This window comes from Molossus molossus, unplaced genomic scaffold (assembly GCF_014108415.1).
Source record: "Molossus molossus isolate mMolMol1 unplaced genomic scaffold, mMolMol1.p scaffold_m16_p_16, whole genome shotgun sequence".
NCBI classification, from domain to species: Eukaryota; Metazoa; Chordata; class Mammalia; order Chiroptera; family Molossidae; genus Molossus; species Molossus molossus.
Window position 1 is genome coordinate 65,950,364 of NW_023425351.1, and position 9,885 is coordinate 65,960,248.

Consider the following 9,885-nt stretch of genomic DNA (forward strand, 5'->3'; position numbering starts at 1 on the left):
GCCCCTGTGAAGGCACCTTATTTGGAAACGGCCTTTGCTGATGCCGTCTGGTTCAAGGAGGTCCTGTTGAGTGGAGGTAGTTGACAGACACACCGGGCAGAAGGTCTGTGGAGCTGGAGGCAGAGACGGGCGTGGTGCTTTTAGAGCAATGGAATGCCCGAGGTTGCCGGCAACCCCTCAAAGGCTGGAGAGGGCAAGGGATGGTCTTACACTGCGGGTCATGCATGTCTGTTGTTCTAAACCGCCCAGTGCATGGTGCTCGACTCTAGCAGCCCTGGGAACCTCGTCCAGCCCTTTCGTCCTTACGTTCTCCCCCTCCATGGCACCTCCTGGAAGGGCCTCCTGCGCCCCCGTCCTAGGGAGGTCTCCTAGCTACACGACACAGCTCCTTTTCCTCTCTCTGCACCCGGAGCTTGTCACCATGTGCGATTCCCTTTGGAACGCTTCCCTGACCGCGCGCAAGCCGCCGCCCCTGTCCAGGCGGTCCGTGACGTGTCCTCGTGGGAAGAGCGCCTGCAGTGGGTGAGCAGTCAGCGTTTGTCGGATGAGCGCACGGCGGTCCAGGGAGAACCTTCTGGGCTCACAGAGTTTCTTTATTTAAATCTGCTTGTGTCGTAAGTTCCCCAGTCAGAAGGAAGGTTGCCCTGGGTGCTTCCCCTGGAAATCCTCAAAGTGTCAGTATTCAAATCAAGTGCTCAACTCTGTCACCCTCGGTCACAGTTCCTACAAGAGAGACAGGAAGGCCCGTGAGGACTTTCCAAGTTAGGCTGATTCTTACTGTTTAGTCTGAATGTGTTTTCCTGCTAAGAACATGAACCAGAAATGAGTTTTACCAAGTGGTAAGCAAGACCTTAAATAGAAAAAAAAAACTCCAAACATGTAAGTTCTTTCACACATACCTTCCTCCCCAAACTTTCCCTCCCTTTCTCTCAACACTAGGACCTCCGGTCTTGTCTCCTGGGTCATGGTGCCTGGTGGTCTTATTTCGGAGCTCTCGGAATTGTGCTGGATTTTCCCTCCTTGGGTTTTAGTTGGAGACGTCTGGTAGGTGCTTTACGGTGATTCTGGAACTGCCGTCTCCCCTGAGACCCATCTGTCACATAGTGTGTGGGTTTTGCCTCTGATGGATTTAGAACAGCCTTTATTGAGCACCTACTGCGAGCCAGCTTTTACCCGAGGCAGTTTTAGACTCCGCAGCTTCCTTTCCATGTAATCTGTTCCGGAAACCGTGTTCACTACGAAGTGATCTCACTCCAGAGCCAATTGCCTGGTGAAGAAACCAGCTCAGAGAGGTTAGGTCCTTGTCTAAGGTCACACAGCACTTTTCAGACCTAGTCTGCCTGACTTCAAAGACAGGGTTCTTTTCCCCCAAATTTTACAACTGAACAAAACAACCCTCACTAGACATTGCCTTATTAGCAAGGGGTTTTACTTGATCAAGATCCGACTGTGCCTGGGGCTACCAAGTCAGTGGTTGGCTGGGGGAGAGGCTTCAGCTCCTGGATTTACGGACCCAGGACCCTTGCTGTGTGCTCTGGACACTCCACAGACCTGGCAGGACTTTGGCCAGGGTATCATCTGCCCTTGGGATTGTGCCTTGTGACTCTGGGACATCAGGCTAGCCACTTCTCTCCTCCAGCCTCAGTTTCTCCAACTATAAAATGAAGACAGTTCGGATGAGCTCTGTGCTACCGTTCTGCCCTAAGGATTTTAGCATTCTGGGACAGTGACCGCCACTTTTCCCCACAACGACTGCCACTTTTCCCCAGTCTCTCGAACTCAAGCCTTTCAATTATATCTAGAGCTCGTGGGCTGCATGGAGGACATCCATGCCCGCCCTTCTGCCGGGGACCCCATTTCAACATCTCACCTCATCCCCTGGCCCATTTCCTCTCCTCCCTTGCAGTCCGTCCTTCTGGGGCCCCTGGGCAAGTTTCTTAACCTCTCTGAGCCCCCACATTCTCTCTGGAATGATCTCAGATGAGTGTAAAACCCATCTCTTTGGCCCTTTGGGAGGATTACAAAAGGAAACAGTAACCGTTGTTTGCTCTCTCGGCGTCTGGGCGGTGTGGTCATGGCCAGCAGCACAGACTGGCCATAGGCGAACGTGTTCTGATTCTGACTGCACCGCCCACCCACTTACCTGCTGTGTGGGTTTGGGCAGGTTGCTTTACTTCTCTGTGCCTTCCGCCAAGTGCGAACAGTACCAGCCTGCCTACCAGCTTGTTATGAGGGCTAAATGAGTTTCTATTTATAAAGCACATAAGATAGTGTGGGGCATGTAGCAAGTCTGCGGAAAGAGTCAGCGATTATTATTAAGTCATCTGATTCTCAGATCAGCCTCGCGTCGGGAGTGCTGTTACAGTCCTCCGGAAGCGGACGAACTTGGCCGAGGCCTGTGCCCGTGTTGGCTGGCAGGGTTTAAATACCCTTCAGCTGTGCTGACTGGCAGGCATGATGAGCGCGGGTGGGGGTGGGAGGAGGCGGTCCAGGCTTGGGGTTTAATGGTCTGCCATTGCCATTTTGAAGTTTGCAATACTGTTCACATTGACCGTGTGCTTTGTGATCAAGTCCCGCCTCCGGTCACCTGCTTGCTTCCCTCTGTGGGTTCTTGGTGGCCTCTCCCCTGCCTTTGCCACACTTTGCCTCTGCCTTCTGCTTCTGGTGGGCACCTGGGCACAGGCATGGGAGAGGCAGGGTCCTGGGGTCAGACTATGGGTTTCGGGGGGCGGGGGGGCTGTACTCACCTACAAGCATCTCTGGGCCCGAGGGAACGTGGCATGAAACAGCCAATAAAAACCCCGCAACAGATCAAGACGGAGGTTATGGAAGAACAGTAGAAGCCGCTCTGCCTCCTCTTTGACCCAGTCTTTTGATGAAGGCCAGAGAGGTGGCCCCTGCCACCTGCGCGGAGACGGCCTCCCCAGGCCTCTCGGCCTTATCAGGCTTTACATCCAACCAGCAGCCCTCGGAGCTAACGGACGATCGGGAAATCCGATTCACTTCCTTCTTCTGTTCCTTAGGCCTCAGGAGCAGAGTGTTTTATTTAAAAGACACGGTGGGCACCCTGGCCAGTTTGGCCTGGTGGTTAGAGCGTTGGCCTGCGGACCAAGGAGTTCTGGGTTCAATTCAGTCAAGGGCACGTACCTGGGTTGCAGGTTCGATCCCTGGTTACGGTTGTGCCGGAGGCAACCAATTGATATGTCTCTCTCACCTGATGTTTCTCTCTGCCACCCCCCACCCCCATCTAAAAAAAAAATCAATGGAAAAATATCCTCGGGTGAAGATTTAAAAAATATAAATAAAATAAAAGACCCTCCGGGCAATTACATTATGCAAATGCAGGCATCTCTGCGTCTGCAAGGCTGAAGCTAGGCCTTGGAGGTCTGCAAGGTGGACCACGCAGGTTGGGCAGGGGCCACCCAAGAGGCCCTGCTGGCGGGTCTCCGCACCTCTCGTAGCTGCTCTCGAGGCTTCTGGGAGGACTCAGGCCTCGGCCTGACGGGCGAGAGGAGGACCGCACAGGGTGGAACCGCAGGGCGGGGGCGGGCGCCCTGGTGCAGTCTCCTGGTAACCATGAGGCTCTGCAAGGACAGCCAACAGCAACTCCAGGCCGACCCCAGGGCCCCTGCAGATCTGCACCCACTGAGAGGCCGGAAAGAGGCGCAGCCCGCGGGCTCTGCCGGAGCAGTGTCTCCTAGCTTCTGTGCAGCCCGCGGGCTCTGCCGGAGCAGTGTCTCCTAGCTTCTGTGTGGCCACAGCGCATCATGCAGGCAGAACGTTCCAGAGCCAATGAGGGACGCAGAAGGAGCCCTCTAGGGGAGGCCAGTCAGGGGGAAAGGTGGCCCAGATAGGATGGGAGTTCGGGGGTCAGTTTGACCTCAGCCAGTTTTCTTATCTTACAAACTGGCCTGCTTTCGAGAACCCGCCCAAACAGCCGGGCCAGTCTCATGTCCATGGCTGTGCTGAGCATCTCTGAAAATTCCGGATGTGGCAGCTTGGGCTTTGGACCCACAGAGGCATCCGTGTATCTTTGTTGTTTAGTGAGCCTGTGCTCACCACTCCCCAAAGTCACTGTGTCCTCGGACCAGCACCTCCGCTAAACGCGTGTTTCTGTTTGTCCGCCCGAGACAGAGGCGGCGGGTGGGGCAGGTGCAAAGGCCTGGCCTGGGCCGGCCCCCTTGGCGGGTACTGCCCGTGTCAGAGCCGCCCAGAGTCCAGATGAGCTCTTTGAACTCCCAACACAGAGGTGGGTGATTTATATGCTTTTGACTCTACTTACCATTTTCTGACAGTAGTTGACTTTTACTGACTTCCGCCTCTAGGTTGGACCTCCCGGGCTGAGCGCTCCATGAACACGGTCCCTGTTCGATCTTCTCTGCGGAGACACGATTCCCACGGGGCCCGTCGCGAAGACCCTCAGCGCCGAGCCTGGTGAGTTCTGACAGCTGTAGCACTCATGTGCCCATCGCCCTGACGCGGGAACGGGGGGCATTTTTATCACCCCAGGAAGTTCCCCGTGCCTCTTCTCATTCGTCCTGCTACCCCGCCCTCACCCTGCTGTCATTTCTGCTACCCAGGGTTCATTTCTCCATTCTAGAACTTTCGAATGGAAATGTTGCTCTTCAGCATCCGGCTTCGTTCACTCTGCGCAGTGTCTGTGGTGTTCACCCAGGTGTACCAGTAGCTGTTGCTCTGGATTGTGGACGCTCCGCCGTCTGGACATACGGAGCTCTGCCCAGCCTTTTATCTCCTGATGGCCGTTTGCACTGTTTTCCACATTTGGTGATTAGGAATGAGCCTGCTTTGAGCTTTCGTGTACACACCTTTTTTCATGTCTTGGGGAAATAACCTAGGAGTGGAATTGTTGGCTCATGGGCTTTGTGTGTTTTTAACTTCATTAATCTCCGACCACATTGTTTTTTTCCTACCATGAGTGTGAGTTCCAGGGGCTCCACCTGCTCACTAACACTTGGCATTAACAGTCTTTTTATTTGGGCCACTTTTGTGATGGGGAATTGGTGTCTCATTGTTATAATTTGCATTTCCCTGATGAGTAATGGCATTGAGCACCTTTTCATTTACTTACTGTCTATATCTTCTTTTGTGAAGTGTCTTAAGTTGACGTCTGTTCTGCATGGAGGGGGCTGCTGGTCTTATTACTGAGTTGCAAGAGTTCTTAGCATATTCTAGATACAAGTCGCTAGTCGGTTATAAGGCTGCAACTGTCCTCTTCCAGCCTGTGCCTACACTGTCTCTTCTAGAACCCTCCGAAGCCTCCGAAGGGATGTTACTGTATCTGCTTTGTTTTAGAGAGGCAGGAACGGAAGCGCAGAGGAGTTAAGTGAAATGCCCAGAGTCACACAGCAACTCAGTGGAAGTGCAGAACCACTGTGTGCGACGCAGAGCATCGACTTCCAGAAAATCCCGGGGAGAATCTCCCCACACACCAAGCCTTGAGGGGCGTGGTTCTCAAGCCAGGGCCCAGCCGGGGCTATTTCAGTCCGCGGCCGCTGCTCTGCCTCGCACATACCAGACCATCCTGGGAAGTCGCCGCTCCCAGAGCGCAGTGGGGCGCACCATCTTCTGGAGGATGCCACGGGGCTTTGAGCTGCTCCGACGAAAGACAAACTGCGGGTATTTTAATGGGCCTCTGTGGATGTTGGCAGGATTACCTCGTGCCAGGAATAACAATGAGGGGCCTGAGCTCGCTGCCAGCCCCGCTCTGGGAGGCATCGTTGGAGCAGGCAAGCCAGGTGGCGGGGGAGGAGGGGCCTGCCGTGGCAGGGCAGACTTGGGATATTTGTCCACCGCTGTCTCAGAGAAGGGCTTCCGAGGGCCCAGGGACTTGGAGCAGGGGAAGGGCCCCCGTGGCAGTCAGAGCAAAAGGCTGGCGGGTTTTGTGAGAGCAGGAAGCACAGTAACTCCAGTCACCAGCGTGCTGGTCAGAGGGCAAGCCCGGTCTACCAGGCGCCGTGTCTGCACTGGCCACGCTGATTAGTGCCAGCTGTGGTCAGGTGCTTTGCACTTACTGCTGTTGGTCACCCCCTCGAGACAGGTATTATTAAAGTGCTCACAGGAGGAAACTGAGGTTCAGAGAGGCTAAGCAATTTGCCTAACGTCACACCATTTGAAAGTGGCTGAGGTATGAATAGAGGTTTAGCTCATCCTAAAGCCAATCACCTACACCCTATGCTTGGCTGCCTTTCTGGTTAACAGGCTTGTATCAAATTTGGACTTTGTGTGAAAAACAGCCTTAGGTGCTATGGTCAGGGGAATTCAGTGTTGAACAACACCTGTCCCCGTCTCTGGGTGGTGTCGTGGGTTGAATGGTTCCTGTCCCCACTACAGAGACATAGCCTCATCTCTGAACCTGTGAATGTGAGCTCCTTCAGGAAAAAAGGGTTTTTGCAGATGTGATTACATTTAGGATCTTGAGATGAGATCATCCTGGATTACCTGGGTGGACCTAAATCCAATGACAAATGTCCTTACAAGAAACAGAAGCGGAGAACAGAGAGGGGGCGAAGGCCATGTGAAGACAGGACAGCTGTAAGCCAGGGAGTGCCCAGAGCCACCAGGAGCCACGAGAGGCGAGGCATCTCCCCTCGAGCTTTGAAGGGAGCACGGCTCTAATGTATCCTCTTCATTAGCTGGGAGACACCAGGTCCAGCCCACACACTGGAGGGGACTGCACAAGGGCTTGAATACTGAGGGGGGCAGGATCCTGGGGACCATCTTAGAGATGGCTTCTCACAGTAGGTGGGGGTCCCCATTTCTCTGTCTCTCCCAAGGCACCTGGCTCCAGGTTGCACATTGACTGTGTGTGGGCTACTGAGCTCGATTCTTATACACAGCACATGAGGTGTTACCACGTCACCCACACAGGAACCCAGCAAGGGGGATGTCCACCCTCTTTGACAGAGCGGGTCCCCGAAGCTCAATAGACGAAGGCAACACTGCGGCACATTAAGAGTAATCCAGTGGTTTGCAAATTTTAGCTGCATCAGAATTACCTGAAATCAATTTCTGGGTCCTGTGCACAATGTTTCTGGTTCCAGGGTCCCCCGTGGGGCTGGAGAATTTGCACTTCAGACAAGATCTCTGGTGAAGCTGTGCTGCTGATCTGTGGACCACATGCCATTAGAACCCCTGAAGCAGTGTTGAGACAACAGGGACCCTGGCGTGTTAGTAGATTCATAAATCCAATGTATTTCTTGCTCAGGTCACAGTTCTGTTGGGGTTAGAAGGTTCTCCATCCATGCACCATTGAGAGCACGTGGACATCCAGTCACTGTCGGAGGGAGGGCAGAGGGTCCAGTTGGGGTTAGATGGTTCTCTGTCCATGCACCATTGAGAGCACGTGGACATCCAGTCACTGTCGGAGGGAGGGAGGGCAGAGGGTCCCATTGGGGTTAGATGGTTCTCCATCCATGCACCATTGAGAGCACATGGACATCCAGTCACTGTGGGAGGGAAAGAGGGCAGAGGGTCCCATTGGGGTTAGAAGGTTCTCCGTCCATGCACCATTGAGAGCACATGGACATCCAGTCACTGTGGGAGGGAGGGAGGGCAGAGGGTCCCAATGGGGTTAGATGGTTCTCCATCCATGCACCATTGAGAGCACATGGACATCCAGTCACTGTGGGAGGGAGGGAGGGCAGAGGGTCCCAATGGGGTTAGATGGTTCTCCATCCATGCACCATTGAGAGCACATGGACATCCAGTCACTGTGGGAGGGAGGGAGGGCTGAGGGTCCCAATGGGGTTAGATGGTTCTCCGTCCATGCACCATTGAGAGCACATGGACATCCAGTCACTGTGGGAGGGAGGGAGGGCAGAGGGTCCCATTGGGGTTAGATGGTTCTCCATCCATGCACCATTGAGAGCACATGGACATCCAGTCACTGTGGGAGGGAGGGAGGGCAGAGGGTCCCATTGGGGTTAGATGGTTCTCTGTCCATGCACCATTGAGAGCACATGGACATCCAGTCACTGTGGGAAGGAGGGCAGAGGGTCCTATTGGGGTTAGAAGGTTCTCTGTCCATGCACCATTGAGAGCACATGGACATCCAGTCACTGTGGGAAGGAGGGCAGAGGGTCCTATTGGGGTTAGAAGGTTCTCCATCCATGCACCATTGAGAGCACATGGACATCCAGTCACTGTGGGAAGGAGGGCAGAGGGTCCTATTGGGGTTAGAAGGTTCTCTGTCCATGCACCATTGAGAGCACATGGACATCCAGTCACTGTGGGAAGGAGGGCAGAGGGTCCTATTGGGGTTAGAAGGTTCTCCGTCCATGCACCATTGAGAGCATGTGGACATCCAGTCACTGTGGGAGGGAAAGAGGGCAGAGGGTCCCATTGGGGTTAGAAGGTTCTCCGTCCATGCACCATTGAGAGCACATGGACATCCAGTCACTGTGGGAAGGAGGGCAGAGGGTCCTATTGGGGTTAGAAGGTTCTCCATCCATGCACCATTGAGAGCACATGGACATCCAGTCACTGTGGGAAGGAGGGCAGAGGGTCCTATTGGGGTTAGAAGGTTCTCCGTCCATGCACCATTGAGAGCACATGGACATCCAGTCACTGTGGGAGGGAAAGAGGGCAGAGGGTCCCATTGGGGTTAGAAGGTTCTCCGTCCATGCACCATTGAGAGCACATGGACATCCAGTCACTGTGGGAGGGAGGGCAGAGGGTCCTATTGGGGTTAGAAGGTTCTCCGTCCATGCACCATTGAGAGCACATGGACATCCAGTCACTGTGGGAGGGAGGGCAGAGGGTCCTATTGGGGTTAGAAGGTTCTCCGTCCATGCACCATTGAGAGCACATGGACATCCAGTCACTGTGGGAGGGAGGGCAGAGGGTCCTATTGGGGTTAGAAGGTTCTCCGTCCATGCACCATTGAGAGCACATGGACATCCAGTCACTGTGGGAGGGAGGGCAGAGGGTCCTATTGGGGTTAGAAGGTTCTCCGTCCATGCACCATTGAGAGCACATGGACATCCAGTCACTGTGGGAGGGAGGGCAGAGGGTCCTATTGGGGTTAGAAGGTTCTCCGTCCATGCACCATTGAGAGCACATGGACATCCAGTCACTGTGGGAGGGAGGGCAGAGGGTCCTATTGGGGTTAGAAGGTTCTCCGTCCATGCACCATTGAGAGCATGTGGACATCCGGTCACTGTCGGAGGGAAAGGGGCAGAGGGTCATGTGGGATGTTTAACGGCTAGACCTGAAATGGCTTTCCCTTGCTCACACCCCATTGCCCAAAACTCAATCACATGGACCCAAACTAACTGCAAGGGATACTGGGAAATGTAGTCCTCACCAGGAGGAGCAGATGGCATGATGCGCATACAGCTGGTCAGGGACTGTGTCAGGTGCTTCCCTACTTCAGCTTTCCTTTCTCTGGCCCAGGTGCTTTTAGTGGGCTTTCTCATATTCGCTATTTCTCATTTTTTCCCTTTAAAAACTGAAAAGAGAGTAGAGGGAAGGCACATTTCTTGTGTCCATCAGCCTCTTCTTTTTCCAGCAGCCCTCACCCTTTCAGAGGCCCAGGTCCTCAGCTTAACAGCTGTCAAGCACTTTGAAAACTCCCAGTGTCTCTAGTGGTTTTCGCATGTTTATTTTCATCTTTAGCAGCGCGGGGCTTCGCTCTCCAGCATTTGAGCAGACCTCTGGCTGCTGCTCCTGCGATGCCCGAACCCTGGGCTTGGGGCCACAGACAAGCTCCCAGTGGAAAGGATGCTTTTCCTGCTGCCTGGACCCACTGCCCAGACTGCTCCAATGCAGCTGCCTCAGACATCTGCAGGTTGCAGCTTTTGTGCCTTTCTATACGCTGACATCCGTCTGAATTCCCTCTCTTCCCTCCAGACTCCGCTCAAATGA

The 9,885-nt window shown here is 54.2% G+C and overlaps 1 long non-coding RNA gene across 8 annotated transcripts in view; it reads left to right on the forward strand.

Moving 5' to 3' along the window:
* LOC118631647 overlaps positions 1-9,885 on the forward strand; it is a 131,369-nt gene extending 121,484 nt beyond the window's left edge. For 6 of the 8 annotated variants that reach the window (XR_004959870.1, XR_004959876.1, XR_004959877.1 and 3 more), the window contains 2 exons: positions 4,326-4,434; positions 9,871-9,885. This is a non-coding gene — a long non-coding RNA (uncharacterized LOC118631647). Of the gene's footprint in view, positions 1-939; positions 1,045-4,325; positions 4,435-4,600; positions 4,616-9,870 lie in introns of those variants that run through there. The other 2 variants (XR_004959873.1, XR_004959871.1) reach the window with 2 other exon arrangements.